The 17,361-nt window shown below is 40.9% G+C and overlaps 1 protein-coding gene and 1 long non-coding RNA gene across 8 annotated transcripts in view; both read right to left on the bottom strand.

The window, feature by feature from the left end:
* LOC108119101 (aminopeptidase N) overlaps nucleotides 1-17,361 on the bottom strand; it is a 408,837-nt gene that overhangs the window by 216,122 nt on the left and 175,354 nt on the right. The gene's annotated exons all lie outside the window — the stretch shown is intronic.
* LOC138926420 (uncharacterized) lies at nucleotides 8,923-9,779 on the bottom strand. Of its 2 annotated transcripts, none has more exons than XR_011442948.1 (3): nucleotides 9,613-9,779; nucleotides 9,460-9,550; nucleotides 8,923-9,378 (listed from the first exon to the last, which is right to left on the bottom strand). It is a non-coding gene; the product is annotated as an uncharacterized lncRNA (long non-coding RNA). The 2 variants fall into 2 exon arrangements; XR_011442949.1 differs by having other exon boundaries at nucleotides 9,618-9,779.

Genomic DNA, 17,361 nt, shown 5'->3' with positions numbered 1-17,361 from the left:
TGCGAAGGGAACGATCCTCGCCAGGTGCTGCTCCGAAATCGACGGCACCTATCGCACGCTGTTCAGCTGGCTGCGTATAAGCTGCTCCGCTCGGCCAAACCTAAAGCGCAGCTGCTCCATCACGGCGCTGACGTGCCCAGGATGAATCAGCAGCGACTTCACTGTCTCGCGTGCTTCATCCTTCAGTTGTTCTCCAGGTCCGTGCAGTTGTACAGATGGGCCACTCCTCGTGCTGCCCTCCAAATACAGGCAAGTCCGGGAGCCTCCTTGGCCCATTCGCTCCTTGGGCTCCATTCGGCGTCATCGAGGTGTAGGATCCAACAAATGGCGATGCAGTTGCCACGTTGTGGATGCTCCCACCCGGCACCGGCCCGACCTCGTTAGTTGGGGCCTCACCGTTCGATTTTGCTAATGGCGGTTCGCTCCAAGATGGCGGCCGCCCCGACGCTCCACTGTGGGCGCCATTTGCGCTTGGGCCAACTGCGGTTGGGGCGCGATTGGCGGTGCTCACACTTTTCAAGGCTTTAACCTTCTTCAGCTCGTTCTCCAACGCCGTAATCCTTTCCAACAGGTACGACGTGAGTGGCTGGCGCACCTCCGGCTCTGAACTCGCAGCTGTGACAGCAGTACTCCTAGGTTGGGACGCTACTGTAGTCACCGTAGTGCCAGGGAGGAGAATTGGCCGTCGCCGTGGTTATGTTCACCAGCGGCCGGTTTTCTGCTCCACCACTCGCTGGCTGCTGATCCGCTCGCGTTGTTGTAGGGGTGGCTTCCCCTCCGTTCAGCGGGGAACTCCTGGGGGAATAGTGCATCTTAGGTCCAAATAAGGCGCAGCCCCAGCGCTCCAAAATGGCGGACCTGTGCCTTCTGGCTGCCGCCGCTGATGCTTGGCGCTCCTTGCGCCTCCTGACCGCTGGCTGAAGTCTCCTTAACTGACGCTGGCTGCGTCTCCCTGTCGCTGGCTGCGACTCCGTCCGTACACAGTGTTCGGCGATGGCTGCGCCCTCTATATCGCTGGCTGCGACTCCTCTACTGGTACGTGAAACTGCGCTCCGTGCGGTCTTGGCAACTCTCTAGCTGGTCGTCAAGCCGTCCTCCAGCGCCCTTGCCCATAGTCTTCCTAGGACTGCGAATAAAGGGCTGCGCCCTCTATATCGCTGGCTGCGACTCCTCTACTGGTACGTGAAACTGCGCTCCGTGCGGTCTTGGCAACTCTCTAGCTGGTCGTCAAGCCGTCCTCCAGCGCCCTTGCCCATAGTCTTCCTAGGACTGCGAATAAAAGGAGTTGTCTTGCCTCATGTGGAGTTGCCAACGGCTCCCCACACGCGGAGGTCCAAAAGAAAGGGTGATAGTTTAAGGGCCTATGGCCGTTGCGATTGGGACGTTTTATTCTGAAATTGCTTAAATTAGTCTCACAATTCAGTCTTAATCTTACCGCGCACAATTAATCTTAATCTTACCGCAGTGTGCCCTCCTACAATTCACAAGACCATGAAAAATCACTTTTTCGGCGGCATTCACATTACAGATCAGTAAGCCCGTACTTCAAAGGGTCAAGAAATCCTCCCAAGATCGGATAACTTAAGAAACACAACATTTTCCTACCAATACTGATTCTACCTATCGATTACAATGCTCGACCGTCGACAATGCTATTGATATTCATAATACTAGTCCTGATATCACAGATCTCGAGTAAAATCTTGTCGTATTGTTAAATTCCAGTTGTTTTTCTTAAAAACTCGATGTTTTTTAAAAACATCGATGGATGCACACATCGATGTTTCTGCATCCCTAATTGAAGACCGAATGAAGAAGTAAAACGGTGCGGTTCAACTGCTCAGCGACGGTTTCAAAAGCGATAGATTGCCGACACGGCCGGTTTGGGGTCAATAAATTACAGATTTCCGGCGGCTGCATGACCCGACATTTTTCTTCGTATCTAAAGTTCAGCTAAAGTTCTTAAGTTCAGTTTAGGAATTGCTCTTTCATATGTACGTGTGTTGCTCCCAGCATAGGCAAAGCCCAAATACAAAAACAATTTTTGGTGTTTTCCCTATTCTCCTCTATCGTGCTAATCCGAATGCATTTTGTTGTTGGATTACCGAAAACTATTTACTGCAAGAAGGATTACTATTTACTCACTTCCCTCTCTTTCTCTTAAGCAAACGGTCGTGTTTTTTTTGTGCGCACTGCGTTTATGATAAATATTGCTAAATATTAAATATTAAATCTTGTGAATCTTAACAATCTTAAAGCCTAAACCGTATCGCTTCGCGAGTGCTGTGGTATATTTGGAGTCGAATTAATAAATTGAACAATTTCAATTCCAAGCATAGCTGAGCTCTGCTTCTTCCCCGGCTTATCTCTATTTCTGCATTTCTCTTTTGCACTCTCCAAAGCTCCCGCTTCGGCGTCCTATTTGGCACAGTGGTTCAAGGTATCGTGTTTTTTAACTTTTTATATATTAAATTTTGTTTTATAAATTAGAATAAAAATGGTGGTGGAGAATAAAAAAAACAATGAAAACAAGAAAGGAAAGCTAACTTCCGGCGGAGCCGATGTTGATATACCCTTGCAGTTAAAATCGGATATATATCGCAAACATCGGATATAGTTGGCCGATTCTTATGATTACATCATAATAAAACAAATTAATTACAATAAAAAATCTAAAAACAAAGTCCCAAGCTTCTAACTTTAGCAATACCAAAGTTGGTATTTCTACCAAAAACCATTTCCGATCGTTCAGTTATATGGCAGCTATAGGATATAGTCGGCCGATCCTAATAAAATTGGGTAGGTTGGATCAACTGACCAAAAATAAAATCTGTGCCAAGTTCCAGCTTTCTATCTTCAAAAACACGAAAGTTGGGTCATTTTCGATCGTTCAGTTATATGGCAGCTATAGGATATAGTCGACCGATCCTTATGAAATTTGGCACGTCGTATTATTTTGCCAAAAATCTCTTGTAAAATTTGAACTCTCTAACTCTAAAAACACCAAAGTTATACCATTTCCGATCAATCAGTTATCAGAAAACAGACAGACGGTCAGACGGACAGACAGACGGACAGACAGACGGACATGCTCATATCAACTCAGGAGGTGATCCTGATCATGAATATATATACTTTATAGGGTCGGAGATGTCTTCTTCACTGCGTTGCACACTTTTGGACAAAATTATAATACCCTCTGCAAGGGTATAAAAATGGTGTAAGTATATTGGTGATTTTTTGCACTGGTATTGGAGTTTGGTCTGCCATATCACTATAAGGAATTTGACCAGTTTTTGTGACATAAATTAAAATCTCAATATCGGAGCAAGATATTTGACTTCTGTTTTTTGCATGGGGTTATATTGAACTGGCGTGGCACCGCCCCTTTTTTTTTAGCTAATGTAAACTTCTGCAGGCTTTAAGAGTACTTATTAACTAGTTCTGTGACAGTTTTTTGTTTTATTCATAGAAAATAGTGGGCGTGGCACGCCTTTAACAATGTATTACAGTTTTAAGAAGAAAATCCATCTAATGCATTGTGTGCCCCTGTAATGAAAGACAATTAATAATGTATAGAAGACATACATTATTCCTACACACCTCTTAGAAAAAGTCCAGCTCTTTGTTCGCCAACTTAATACTATATTGATGTTCAAAATGCACAATATCAATAGAGCTTTTATCCTCACCCGTGTCATCGGGATTTGATGAGCCCTCTAATAGGTCCAAAAGCTCTAATGGAAGACACATTTTTTTCTGTCGCAGTGTTGGCCTACTGGCTTCTTGGTTTTCGGAAAGAGAAAGAAGAGAAAATTCACTCCTGAGATGGAATCTTTAATAAAATGAAAGAAAGAATTCTCCTTTGCGACTTTTCCCTTTGTTTCGAAACACTTCGTAAAAAAATCTGTGTTTGCCAAATTTTGGTTATTTCCTAAGAATAAAAAATTATTGCAATTCTCGAAGAAAAATTTAATACTCTACAACATACAATACATTTCGAGGATTGACTCTTCTGCACTCACTTTAAATGCCTTATGGAATATGAGACTTTATCCAAAATATGCATTGAGAAGGCTACCTTCATTTTTTCTCGATTACGGGGACAACACGATTTAATTCTACAAATGACGATCACATAAATATAATACAAGCCACAAAGATTAAAATTCATTTCAAAAAATGTTGTAATATTGTTTAGCTTTTTACTTCTGCCCGTTCCAACTTTGTAAACAATACTTAATATTTCTGTGTTTGTCAGCTGATTCCTTTGTTGTGGCGCCCTCTATCAAAATTTCTGTTATGCACCACTGAAGATTGGTGAATTCGGAATGCGTTACACTGAAACTTATTTTAATTTTCCGACTTTCAGAAAATGGAATACCCCATAGTGCATATGCTGAGCTTGAGCACCCCTGAACTAAATATTATTATTGGTCTTGAGAATTACTCATTTACAGCCATTGGAAAAGCTTAAAATCTCAACATTGGGGAAGCCCGTGGCTTTTACCATAGTAGTATAGTTACTATAGTAACTGTAATTAAGTAACTTACTAATTTTACTATAATAACTATTTTAGGGATATAACGAAAGTTTACAGCTAACATATACATATAATAAGTAGCAATCTTGCTACACTATTGTTAATTCGTATGGATTAGTTTCAGCAATTAGTAAATAAACCGATTGCTGGGTTATTGCCGTGAAAAAGAAGTATGTAAACTGAAATATTTATAGCTAAGCTAATATCTTGGTAATGCTTAGGTGGTAAACAACTAAAAAAAATTTTATCAATTGGAAACTAAGTAATACCTGGTCAAGCTGGTAGGTTGTTGGTGTTATAATTAGTTATCATTGTCGGGTCATGCAGCAAGCAACTAGCAAAATAATTTATTATTAACTTAAGTATTGTTGGTCGTACGCCGACTCCCTTTCGACCGCTCGCCATTAACTAATTCGGCATCTAAAGCTAGCGGGCATCCGCTCAGCCTATTATGGAAGGTTGGCGTCACTCTCGTTCGTTGTTTTATTGCGCTCGCACCCTAAATTGGATTTAACACATAAATATAAATCCCAATTTCATATGGGGACAAGGGGATTTATAGCGTTTAATTTAATACAAGTGGCTTTTTATTTTACTGGCATTGAAAATTATCAATGATCAAAACTTTAATGTTTTGGGGTATTTCATGACTTTACCATTTGGTTATTATTTACAATATTTTATAATTTTGTATCAAAAGCTCTTTTTATAAATTTTCCCAGCCGTTAAACTGGTGTTGGACATCGTCCAGATCTTTGGTTAAATGCCTTGGGATAGGCTCCGAAGTGGTTCTTCTTTTGGTACCTTTAATTTTAGAAGTCCTCAAGATAAACACATATTAGAACCAGAATTCTGATTTATATGGTCGGTGCTGCGAACGAAATTGTTGTCTGACGGTCAAGTTGATCCAGTTGGTGAAGTTTTTCCTCTCATCATGGCTAGTCGATGTGGCAGAACCTCTATTTCTGGGTCGTCTATATTTTGTGATTGGGTGTGACACCATTGGTAGATTCCGCTATTATGTCTATGGTAGTGGTGGATGCAAACTCTTATTTTTCATAGCACGCGTGCATAGGGTGAACGCGTTCGTCGCAGCGCTCCCGGCACACTGACAGTGTGAGCTCAGCGGTGTTTAACAATGTCTGTTTTAAATTTTTAGTTAAAAAAAAACAAAAAAAAAAACAAACAGCACGTGCTTGCGACAGAAACTGCAAAAAGTCATTTTTTTTCTTGGCCGCTTAAAGGTTAAAGTTTCGGAAAAAAAATCACCTTTCAGTTTGACAGTTTGAAATTAAGGGACCATAACCCGAACGATTTTCCGCCGAATGGGCTACCTTGTATAATTGTATCATGGCTCACGTTATGGCACCCTCTCTTGGCAGATCAATTTTAACAAAAAATATTTTTTCACTGAGAAAAAAATTTTTTTCAGACAAGTTTCAGAAATTTGGCGAAACAAGTTTTTCCCATAGAAAATATAGATAAGGACTCTCAATTTTTCAATTGTTTATGAATGTTGCTAGAAAAGCTTTTTTTATATATAATATAAAAAGTCACTTTTAAAGTACCCATATTGAAGTATTGATATTATGAAAAATTATTAATGAAAAAAGAAAAACCTCGGTCTCCCGGTTTTTGTCATCCCGCTCTAACGCATCATTATTGTTTAATATATTAACACAAAATAAAGATCATAATTTTATTTATTGTATTTGTGGTGTTATAATTGGATTATCCGTTTTTTGTAAACAGCAGCTTAATACTAAAAACGCTCAGCAAATCCATTGGTTTACCATATACCAGGATGTGATTCGGCGCTCCAACTTGTTAAGCACTCATAATATGCTGGCAAATTCGACTTCTTCCCCGAATTTCGACCAATCCTTCGGAAGGAGCTTCCAGTCATTGCTTCCTTTGCAGCTCCCTACCATTAGAGGAGGTTATTCTGAGGGACTGGAGTTCCAATCACTTTTTTCAACGATGATGGACACCAACCCCTTTATCAGTAGAGTAGAAGAGCTGCAGCACATGAGATCTTTGCGCGATTCCGCCCTCGAAACTTTAATGAACAGCAACGAACGGAATTATAATAATGGAATTATCTCTATTTAATTCTCATATTCTCGCGTTCCATACCCAGAATGGGCACCACGAGCCAAATTGCAAACTGCATTATTTCATTGGTGCTTTTGAAAAAGCTTTACCGCCCTACCCAGATCTGGGGGACAAGAGATCCGCCCTACCCAGAAGTAGAAGAAGATACAGGTGACGCTGAGCCATAGGACCGCGTTCCAACGTGGGAGTCAAAGGTTAGCTTTCTGCAGTAATGATGCAGGAAATTGGAGATCCTTGAGTGGTCGAATCTAATGCTCAGGCTGGACCGCGCTGGAATTTCAATCAAGAAAAATCATCCATCATCGTTACAAATACATCTACTGCGGCGTGCCGGGTCTGTGGTGGGCACTTTCCCATTATCAATTCTTGTTCTAAGTTTTTACCAACCTAGGGTTCTTGTCCTTGAATCGCCGCCAACGATAAATGTCTAAAAAGTATCACAGATGCGGTTCTATTGGCTCATCTATTCCTTAAAGTACCACTGGCCTTATTGTATGTTGTTATGTGGTATGTGATGCTTCAAAAAAAATAAATAACATCGAACAAACTACAAAACGTACGATGTGAATCACTCTTAATTTATGAAGCCATCAAATACTTCCAACAATGCGACGAGGGTCAACCATTTCGTCTATGGTTTAGGCAGCGGCCAGAAAAGACGTCACCGAGGCAACTTCGTAATTTTTGGTACATTTCGTAGTTTACGACTCAAATCGTCCATGTCAAAGGATCAGATAATGTAGTAGGATGTAGGATGTAGGATGTAGGATGTAGGATCTGATAAAACGCGGATGCGTTTTCCAGGCTATGTGCAATCACCATGCCAGTATCTCCAGCAAATCGTGGAAGCACAATCAGCTGATTCCGAACTTTCGAGCCAAATGAAAGGAGCCACATTGCTTCAGCTGCAACGTATTTGCTACGATGACAAAGTCTTCCAGTCAAGACAGTTGTGACGTTTCAATCAATTTCGTTCGTCCATAGGTATGTAAAACTTCCTCTTAGTAACCAAATTTTTTCTTTCTTCCACCACCTCGAGTGGTGCAGGAGCTGCCTCCAATGCAAACGTGCTGAAATATGCAGGCATTATCATCTTACGCCAGAGAAACTCACTCCTCCAAATGATACAAGATTCCGCAACGTTCATCTGTACATCGTTATCATGCCTGTTAGCTGCCAAGCGGCTTACAGCCTCGAATTTAATAATAAAAATAAATAACTAATAAAAATTCCAAATTAAAACTGAACTTTATTTAGGGTTAAATTCACACCTACTCCTTTCAGTGGCTCAGCTCAGCATCGATTCTCAGTGCATCGATTATTTTCGATTTTTCAAAACAAATCGATATAAATCGATAAATTGAAAAAAATGTTTTTTTTTATATATATTGAGACTTCATATATATATTAATAAGATTTATTTTATTTATTTAGAAAACCAAACAACAATTTTTTTTCCTTGAAATCAAAAATACAAGTTTCAACAAAATACAAACGGGCGGAGCCGAAGTTTATATACCCTTGCAGCTAAAACCGGATATATATCGCAAACATCGGATATAGTTGGCCGATCCTTATGAAATTTGGTAGGTTGGATCAACTGACCAATAATATAATCTTTACCAAGTTCCAGCTTTCTATCTTCAAAAACACAAAAGTTGGGTCATTTCCGATCGTTCAGTTATATGGCAGCTATAGGATATAGTCGGCCGATCCTAATAAAATTTGGTAGGTTGGATCAACTGACCAAAAATAGAGTCTGTACTAAATTCCAGCTGTCTATCTTCAAAAACACGAAAGTTGGGTCATTTCCGATCGTTCAGTTATATGGCAGCTATAGGATATAGTCGGCCAATCCCTATGAAATTTGGCATGTCGTAATGTTTTGCCAAAATAGCTCTTATGTCAAATTTGAACTCTCTAACTCTAAAAACACCAAAGTTATACCATTTCCGATCAATCAGTTATATGGCAGCTATAGGATATAGGCCGATCCCAGCCGTTTCGACTTACATATATACTGCGTGCAAAAGAAAGAAGGGTGTGTGCAAAGTTTCAAGACGATAGCTTTAAAACTGAGAGACTAGTTCGCGTAGAAACAGACGGACAGACGGACATGCTCATATCAACTCAGGAGGTGATCCTGATCAAGAATATATATACTTTATAGGGTCGGAGATGTCTCCTTCACTGCGTTGCACACTTTTGGACAAAATTATAATACCCTCTGCAAGGGTATAAAAATATATAACATAACATAAAAAAAATTAAATTTCTGCAATTCTTAGGTTCTTATTGCAAAAAAGTAAAGCTTGTTTACTGTTTTACGTTTGAGAGCGGCTTGTATGGGACCAACTGCACGGTATAGATGCTTGACTGTTTTTACTGCCCCTCTTGGTTCCCAGGGAATTAGTTACGTTGTCCGACCTAATCTGCCTGGGCCTTCGGCTGGTCCTAATAAGTCTTTTCGGGGCGCCAAGAAAAAGACGATAGTTAGACCCTTGATCAGCTTCAGATGCACGGCTTTAGTAGTAAAGCATATACCTCCCCGATAATGTAACATTTTATGGGAGCCTTATTCCAGCGGTTTGGTGCGGAATAGGGCGGGTCATTAAACATTTTTTTTTCGACTTTGAAACGCTAATAGGGCTTAAAAGCTGTGTACACATGTCCAGAATACGCGTGCAAAATCCGATTGCTGTGCGACGATGTCTTCCGTCTGCGCATTGACGACAAAAATAAAAAAAATTTTGGTATATTTACAAAAAATTTCAAATTCTAGCAATTTTTCTCTACTTACATATTTCCAACTTTTAGTAGTCAAAAGCGGTATTCCCAGACACTAAAATACGTATGAATTGTTGTCAAACCTATACCTATTCTAGAGAACTCTGTCAAAAAGTCGGAAAAAGTAATCGAATCGGACCGTTTTCGAAATCCGCTGTTTACTCACTTTACCTTGTTGAAAGTTAATGTCGAAAAATTGCGTGTTCTTTAAATTTATTTCTCGAAAATTATAATTTTAAATTTGCATCTCTTCGCCACCTTACATTTACTTGTGTGAATCGTTAGGGCCCAATATTAACTTCTGCGTGTCAACGTAGAAAGTGTGTATGTAGACCTGTTGTTCTACAGTTGCTTAGTTTGTGTATCTCAAATAATTCACAAGTGAATCGTAGTAAATCTGTTTACCAACCCATCTTTTAGAGAAGCACTAAAGAAAGTGCTGAAACCCGTAACCGACGTCTGGTTATCGGCTTCCATTCCTGTGGTGAGCGTTACAAGAATGGAGCAACTGTTAAAAAATTACGTTTCTACCTATCAACAGCTAAAGAAGTCATTTAAAAGAGACAGTGAGAGTGATGCTTTCAAAAAAAAAGTTTCTGTTTTTCATGCACAGTTTAGAGTGTTGTTTGATGTAGCTGCCTGCAAGTGCCACCACTCCATCTGAAAATGCTCTTTGCAAAACAAAGTGCCAGCAGCGGAAAGGGAGTTTTTGCAAGATCAGCGTACAAATCGGAAAATTATCATAGGTAGATAAGAAAACTACCGCTAAGCTGCGTAAACGAGAAGGAAAGCCATCGAGGATAACAGAGTTAACAAGAGACCAATTGAAGATTCCAGTGGTTCCTTGTATGCTAGTGACGATGAAACAAGTGACAGTGATATAAAAGACGCTGACTTTAGTGTACCCGCTTTATCTGCTGATAGATCTAGAGTGAAACTGCCTAGATTGACCTCTTTTGCCAGCAAGTGTGACAGATTTGGAATCGGAGACAGAGCTGCAGCATCTCTTGCATCATCTCTTCTCCAGGATCTTTCACGGCCAGAGGTTTCCTCTGGCAAAACAATGCCATATACATCGAAAGGCCCACTTATTATTGACAAGAGCAAAGTAAGACGTGAAAGGACGATGTAACCATTGAAGCTTTATTTTTTGACGGCCGCGAAGATAATGCTCTTACGATTGAAACTACGAGTGATGGCCGTCAACACCAAAGAGTTGTTAAAGAAAACCATTTATCCCTCGTAAAACAACCCGGTGATGAATATTTTGGTCAGGTTGTATCAGAATCTGGGGCTGAAGAAGAGTTTAAGTCTATCTGGACTTATCTTCAAGAAGAGAACTATGGTGATTTGTTGACGCTAAAACTCGTGGGATGTGACGGTGCTCCAACAAATACAGGAATACACAACGGCATTATCCGCCGTATGGAAAAGGAACTTGGGCGGCCTCTGCAGTGGGACATTTGTCAATTGCACACTAACGAATTGCCATTGCGTCATGTAATTGAGGCAATAGACGGTCCAACTACAGGACCTACTGGATTCTCGGATATTTTCTACAAAACTGTGAAAGTTTGCCCATAAAGAGGTTCAAAGCAATATCCTGTGAGCTTCCTGAAGTTGAGAAAAATAAGCTCAGCACTGACCAACTCTACCTATATGATATGTACAAAGCCGTATCATGTGGTGTAGTCTCTCATGAGCTTGCTAACAAAAAACCTGGGAAAATGCATCACGCAAGATGGCTTACCACAGGTAGCCGTATACTTAGACTATACGTTTCTACTCCAAAACCTTTAGCCAATTTAAAGAATCTTACAATGTTCGTGGTGACAGTGTACTCTCCCTCATGGTTCCGTATCAAACGTGAGGGCACTTTAAAAAACGCTTCTAAAATCCTATGGCATACAATGATTGCTATACGTACTATCCCCAAGCAGTTGAAAGAAGTAGCACAAAAGGTTCTCCAAGATAACGCTTTCCACGCGCACCACGAAAATATTTTGGTGGCAATGTTACACGACGAGAGGATAGAAGTGCGGCAACAAGCAGTTCGTCGAATTTTGCAGGCCCGCAAACGCAGCAACCCTACTATCGTCCGGAAATTCATCCCACCGATCCTGAATTTCTATGCAAATGATTATACAGAGATGATCGAATGGCCCGAGGAAAAAATTTCCGAACCACCGTTAACCACCAACTTGACGGAAATCGAAATACAACGCATCATAGAAGCTCCGCTTGCCCAAATGCCTGACGCCCGATTAGCCAACGTTGCATCGCATACGTAATCTGTAGAGAGGGTTGTCAAAGAAGTAACAGTGGCTTCGAGTAAAAAATGTGGACACACAGCGCGCGACGGATTCATACGCGTTAGACTCCAAGATCGAAACCTTATGCCCAAGTTTGAAAGCAAAAAAGACTTTAAAACGTAAAACTCGTCCCGCACGAGAGGGTGGTTGGCTGGGTGTGGGACGGGAGGGACTCGAATTGCAGCCACCGCCAAGAGGTGAGTCCTGGACCCTTATGATTCACATATGTAAGTGAATCTAAGGTGGCAAAAAGCTGCAAATATCATAAAATTATTTCTAAACAAGAAAGCAAAGCTAAGTTCGGGCGGAGCCGAAGTTGATCTACCCTTGCAGTTAAAACCGGATATATATCGCAAACATCGGATATAGTTGGCCGATCCTTATGAGAATAGGAATATATAATCCAATTTATTAAAATACAAAATCTAAAAAAAGTCCCAAACTTCTATCTTCAAAAATACGAAAGTTGATATTTCTACCAAATACCATTTCCGATCGTTCAGTTATATGGCAGCTATAGGATATAGTCGGCCGATCCTAATGAAATTTGGTAGGTCGGATCAACTGACCAAGAATATAATCTGTACCAAGTTCCAGCTTTCTATCTTCAAAAACACGAAAGTTGGGTCATTTCCGATCAATCAGTTATATGGCAGCTATAGGATATAGTCTGCCGATCCTTATGAAATTTGGCATGTCGTAATGTTTTGCTAAAAATAGCTCTCATGTCAAATTTGAACTCTCTAACTCTAAAAACACCAAATTTATACCATTTCCGATCAATCAGTTATATGGCAGCTATAGGATATAGTCGGCCGATCCGGGCCGTTCCGACTTATATACTGCGTGCAAAGGAAAGAAGGGTGTGCGCAAAGTTTCAAGACGATAGCTTCAAAACTGAGAGACTAGTTTGCGTAGAAACAGACAGACGGACAGACAGACGGACAGACAGACGGACAGACGGACATGCTCATATCAACTCAGGAGGTGATCCTGATCAAGAATATATATACTTTATAGGGTCTGAGATGTCTCCTTCACTGCGTTGCACACTTTTGACCAAAATTATAATACCCTCTGCAAGGGTATAAAAATGAAAAAAAACAAGAAAGGAAAGCTAACTTCGGGCGGAGCCGAAGTTTATATACCCTTGCAGTTAAAACCGGATATATATCGCAAACATCGGATATAGTTGGCCGATCCTTATGGGAATAGGAATATATAATCCAATTTATTACAATACAAAATCTAAAAAAAGTCCCAAACTTCTATCTTCAAAAATACGAAAGTTGATATTTCTACCAAATACCATTTCCGATCGTTCAGTTATATGGCAGCTATGGGATATAGTCGGCCGATCCTAATGAAATTTGGTAGGTTGGATCAACTGACCAAGAATTAAATCTGTACTAAGTTCCAGCATTCTATCTTCAAAAACACGAAAGTTGGGTCATTTCCGATCGTTCAGTTATATGGCAGCTATAGGATATAGTCGGCCGATCCTTATGAAATTTGGCATGACGTAATGTTTTGCCAAAAATAGCTCACATGTCAAATTTGAACTCTCTAACTCTAAAAACACCAAAGTTATACCATTTCCGATCAATCAGTTATATGGCAGCTATAGGATATAGTCGGCCGATCCGGGCCGTTCCGACTTATATACTGCGTGCAAAGGAAAGAAGGGTGTGTGCAAAGTTTCAAGACGATAGCTTTAAAACTGAGAGACTAGTTCGCGTAGAAACAGACAGACGGACAGACAGACGGACAGACGGACAGACGGACAGACGGACAGACGGACAGACGGACAGACGGACATGCTCATATCAACTCAGGAGGTGATCCTGATCAAGAATATATATACTTTATAGGGTCGGAGATGTCTCCTTCACTGCGTTGCACACTTTTGACCAAAATTATAATACCCTCTGCAAGGGTATAAAAAACTACAAAAACTTTCAATATTAACTTTTTCCACGAAGAAGTGAGTAGGCGGATTTTATGGAAATGAGGTCAAATTTGATTACTCTTTTTGACGTTTTGACAGAGTTCTCTAGAACAGGTATAGATTCTACTACAATTTTAACGTGTTTTGGTGGCCAAGACAACCGTTTTTGGCTAGTAAAAGTTTATTTATTTATTTCGCCAACGGACAAATCCTTACATGGCTACATAATAACAACTTACACCTAATAAATAAAACTACAAAATTAACAAAAACTTAATAAATGCCTGATTAACTTGCGTTTTAACAAACCCTTATCAGAGCCCCACTCAATTCGGAGGCTAGGCGGCAAAGAATTAAAATAAGAAAGAGCCCGCTCAATCGGCTCATTTAAAAGATAATTGGCCCTATGACACTTGATTCGAAAGGGGGCAAAGGTACGAAGATCCCTTTGAGGAACATTGAAGTTAATGAGTCCCAATAAAAAAGGACAATCAATGTTATCAACGATTAAATTATTCAAAAAAGTTAAAGCGGCCAGTTTACGCCGATCCTCCAACGTGCAAACACTCAGAAGAAGGCAACGGCTCTGGTATAAAGGAACAGGATCCTGAAACCTTAGAGGCAGAAATGCAAATTTTAAAAATTTTTTCTGGAGTCGCTCAATTCTGTTGGAACCAACTTTACAATCCGGATTCCAAATGATTGAGGCATATTCCAGCCTCGACCGAATAAAAGCAGCATAGACGCTGAAGCTTGAGTATGGACTTTTGAACTGGTTAACGTGCCTCTTAACAAAGCTCAGCATAGCATACGCTTTAGGTAGGATATAGTCTTAGTGACCAGAAAATTTAAATTTGCTGTATAATTACTGATGGAATAACCCGTACAGATTTCAAGAGACCGCCTACTGTAACGGGTAAACATACACTTAGATAAGTTTAATGGAAGAAGATTGCGGGAGCACCATGAGTAAACTTTGGATGTATCCTCCTGTAACAAGTAACTGTCACTAATGCAGCTAATGGATTTATAGATTTTAAGAATATCCGCATACATTAAAAAGTGCGAATGACGAAAGCATGACGAGATGTCATTAATGAAAATGATAAATAGAACAGAGGAGGTGACAAATGGACTTGAGATAGCGTCTCCAACAGTAACGTGGCAAGGTCGGTCAGCCAGATAAGACTTGAACCAACTTAATAGGCAGGAATGAATACCTAATTTATATAATTTGGCCAGAAGGGCAGCATGACACACTTTGTCGAAGGCTTTGGAGAAGTAGGTGTAAATGGCATCAACCTGAAATCGGTTTTCAAAAGCTTCAAAGCAGTGCTTAGAGAAGACAGCTAAATTAGTGGTAGTGGACCTCCCAGGCAAAAAACCATGCTTGTTGGGGGATATGAAATTGCGAGCCAGAAAAGTCAATTTTTTAGTTACTATCCGCTCCAGTATCTTAGTGACGTTGCAAATTTTGGCTATAGGTCGATAGTTGGTAACATCACACCTACTGCCACCTTTGTGAATAGGCGTTATAGAGGTCATCTTCCACCGGTGGGGGAATCTACATGATGAGAGCGAAAAGGAGAACAGCAGTTGAAGGGGAGTAGAAAGAGAAGCGATACTCCTCTTAAGAAAGAATGGGGAGATACCGTCCACGTCAGGTGTGAGCGACTCGGTCAATGTCCAGTGGCTTCAACTAGGTCACCATCCAAAACGTCCATGTTACTCACATTAAGAAAAGGCTCAATGCTAAGAAGAGTTTCATGATCACTCTAAGGAACCTTCGGCTCCAAGTTAGAGGCAAAGTATTTTGCAAAAAGATCAGAAACGCCCTGATCCGAGTCGGCTGCTAAATTACAATAACATATGGTTTTGATTTTGACTTTTTGCTGTTAGATTAGATCGAAGGCTAGCTTCAACATCGGATATATACTGATTGTAGAGGAACTTATTAAGGAAATCAAATTCCCGCTTAAATTGCCAGTACAGCTCTCCTGCTCGAGTCTCACCTGTCATTATAAATCGTTTGTAGTGCTTATCCCTTCTGTTCTTTAAGTTTTTTAAACCTTTTGTATACCAGGGAAGCCTATAGGATCTTCGTACCCTCACAGGGGCATAAGTATCAATAATATTAAAAAGGGCAACCAAGAACTTAGTATACCAATCATCGATTGAGCCATCCGAAAAAAGGGAAACCCAATCAAAGGCTGAAATGGAGGCGTTAATAAGTGACAAGTTAGTGTCATTCAGATGATAATATGGAATGGGAGAAGCAGAAGGCAAAAAACTATAAAACTCAATATTAATTACCAACGGCTTGTGGTGCATATCACAAGGACTTAATGGTACATTGCATAATTCTACTTTACTATTAACCAAATTTTTTAAAAATATATGATCAAGAATTTTGGATAAATCATTAAAAAAATTATTTACTTGGGAGAGGCCCAGACAAAAATATCATCTAAAACTACAATGACTCTGGTGAACGTTGCTAGGTAGCATGCAGGGAGATTCCGGGTCCCAAGACCAGACAATGGAGCTCAGGTTGAAATCGCCAGCTACCGTCAAAGCGGTAGGGTCCGACGTTCTAGCACAGACACTAGTGATGTTTTCCATATGCGCATGATATATACTAAATGCGCTGTTCGGAGGGATGTATGATGCAATGATGCAAACGGGCCATGGACGCCCTGGATTGAAACCGCAAGCTGATCCAGTAGAGGGTCGGCCACCGGAAGGCGCAGTGGTGTAGCCTGAAGAGATCGACGGATAGCGATGATCACACCTCCACCTCGCCCACACTGGGTACTAAATGCATCTCGGTCCTTTCGTAATACATGGTACAAATTAGGCTCGAAGAACTCAGAGGAGCTGAATTTGTCATTGAGCCAAGTTTCCACAAGGATGATTACGTCAAAATCGCAGGCAGAAGAATTGATGAATACCATCCGGGCCTTGGTTCTCATTCCCGATATATTTTGGAATAGAACTTTTAGGCTTTTAATAGGGTCCGAGGACGACGAGTAGCTACAGTCCGAACTGGGAATTGGACGGCAAGGCGGTGATGATGAAAGTGCACTCCTGGTACTGGTGCATATCCAATACGCATAGCTTGCAAAATTGCCGACAAGGACACATAGAAATTTCCATTAGACTCATCAGTAGACCTGCGAGAGTCCCGTTGCAAGGCAGATCCAGTGCCAGGTGAAAACATTGAGCGTTCATAGTCAGGGACATCCAAACGCAGCAAAGATCCACCCACACGTCCAAAACGTAAATAAACATCTTCCATCGGCGAAAAGAAAGCACCAGCGAGTGGCCCAGCGAAAAGACATAAGATAAGCGATGCGCTGCAAACGTCTCGATTACCATCGTCTTGTTGTTGCTGGGCATCCACAAGTGAAGAAAAGAAATAAACAACTCGCCTTGAAAAAAGTTGTTGTTGTTGAAGAATATCGATCAGCAAACGAAGCCAATTATTGGAGGAATTGAAGACAGCGTCAACCGTTACCATGAACGCCCACACCGATTGTTGTTGGTAACGCAGCAGAGAGCAAACGGGGTGACGAACTGCAGCTTGAGAAGAATAAGAGGTAACGGCGCCAGCGGCGCCGCTTACTGGGGGTTTTTTGAAGATCGCGAATGAGGC

The sequence above is a fragment of the Drosophila bipectinata genome, chromosome 3L (genome assembly GCF_030179905.1).
Source record: "Drosophila bipectinata strain 14024-0381.07 chromosome 3L, DbipHiC1v2, whole genome shotgun sequence".
In the NCBI taxonomy this organism is placed as follows: domain Eukaryota; kingdom Metazoa; phylum Arthropoda; class Insecta; order Diptera; family Drosophilidae; genus Drosophila; species Drosophila bipectinata.
This window is presented reverse-complemented; position numbering and strand designations above follow the sequence as displayed.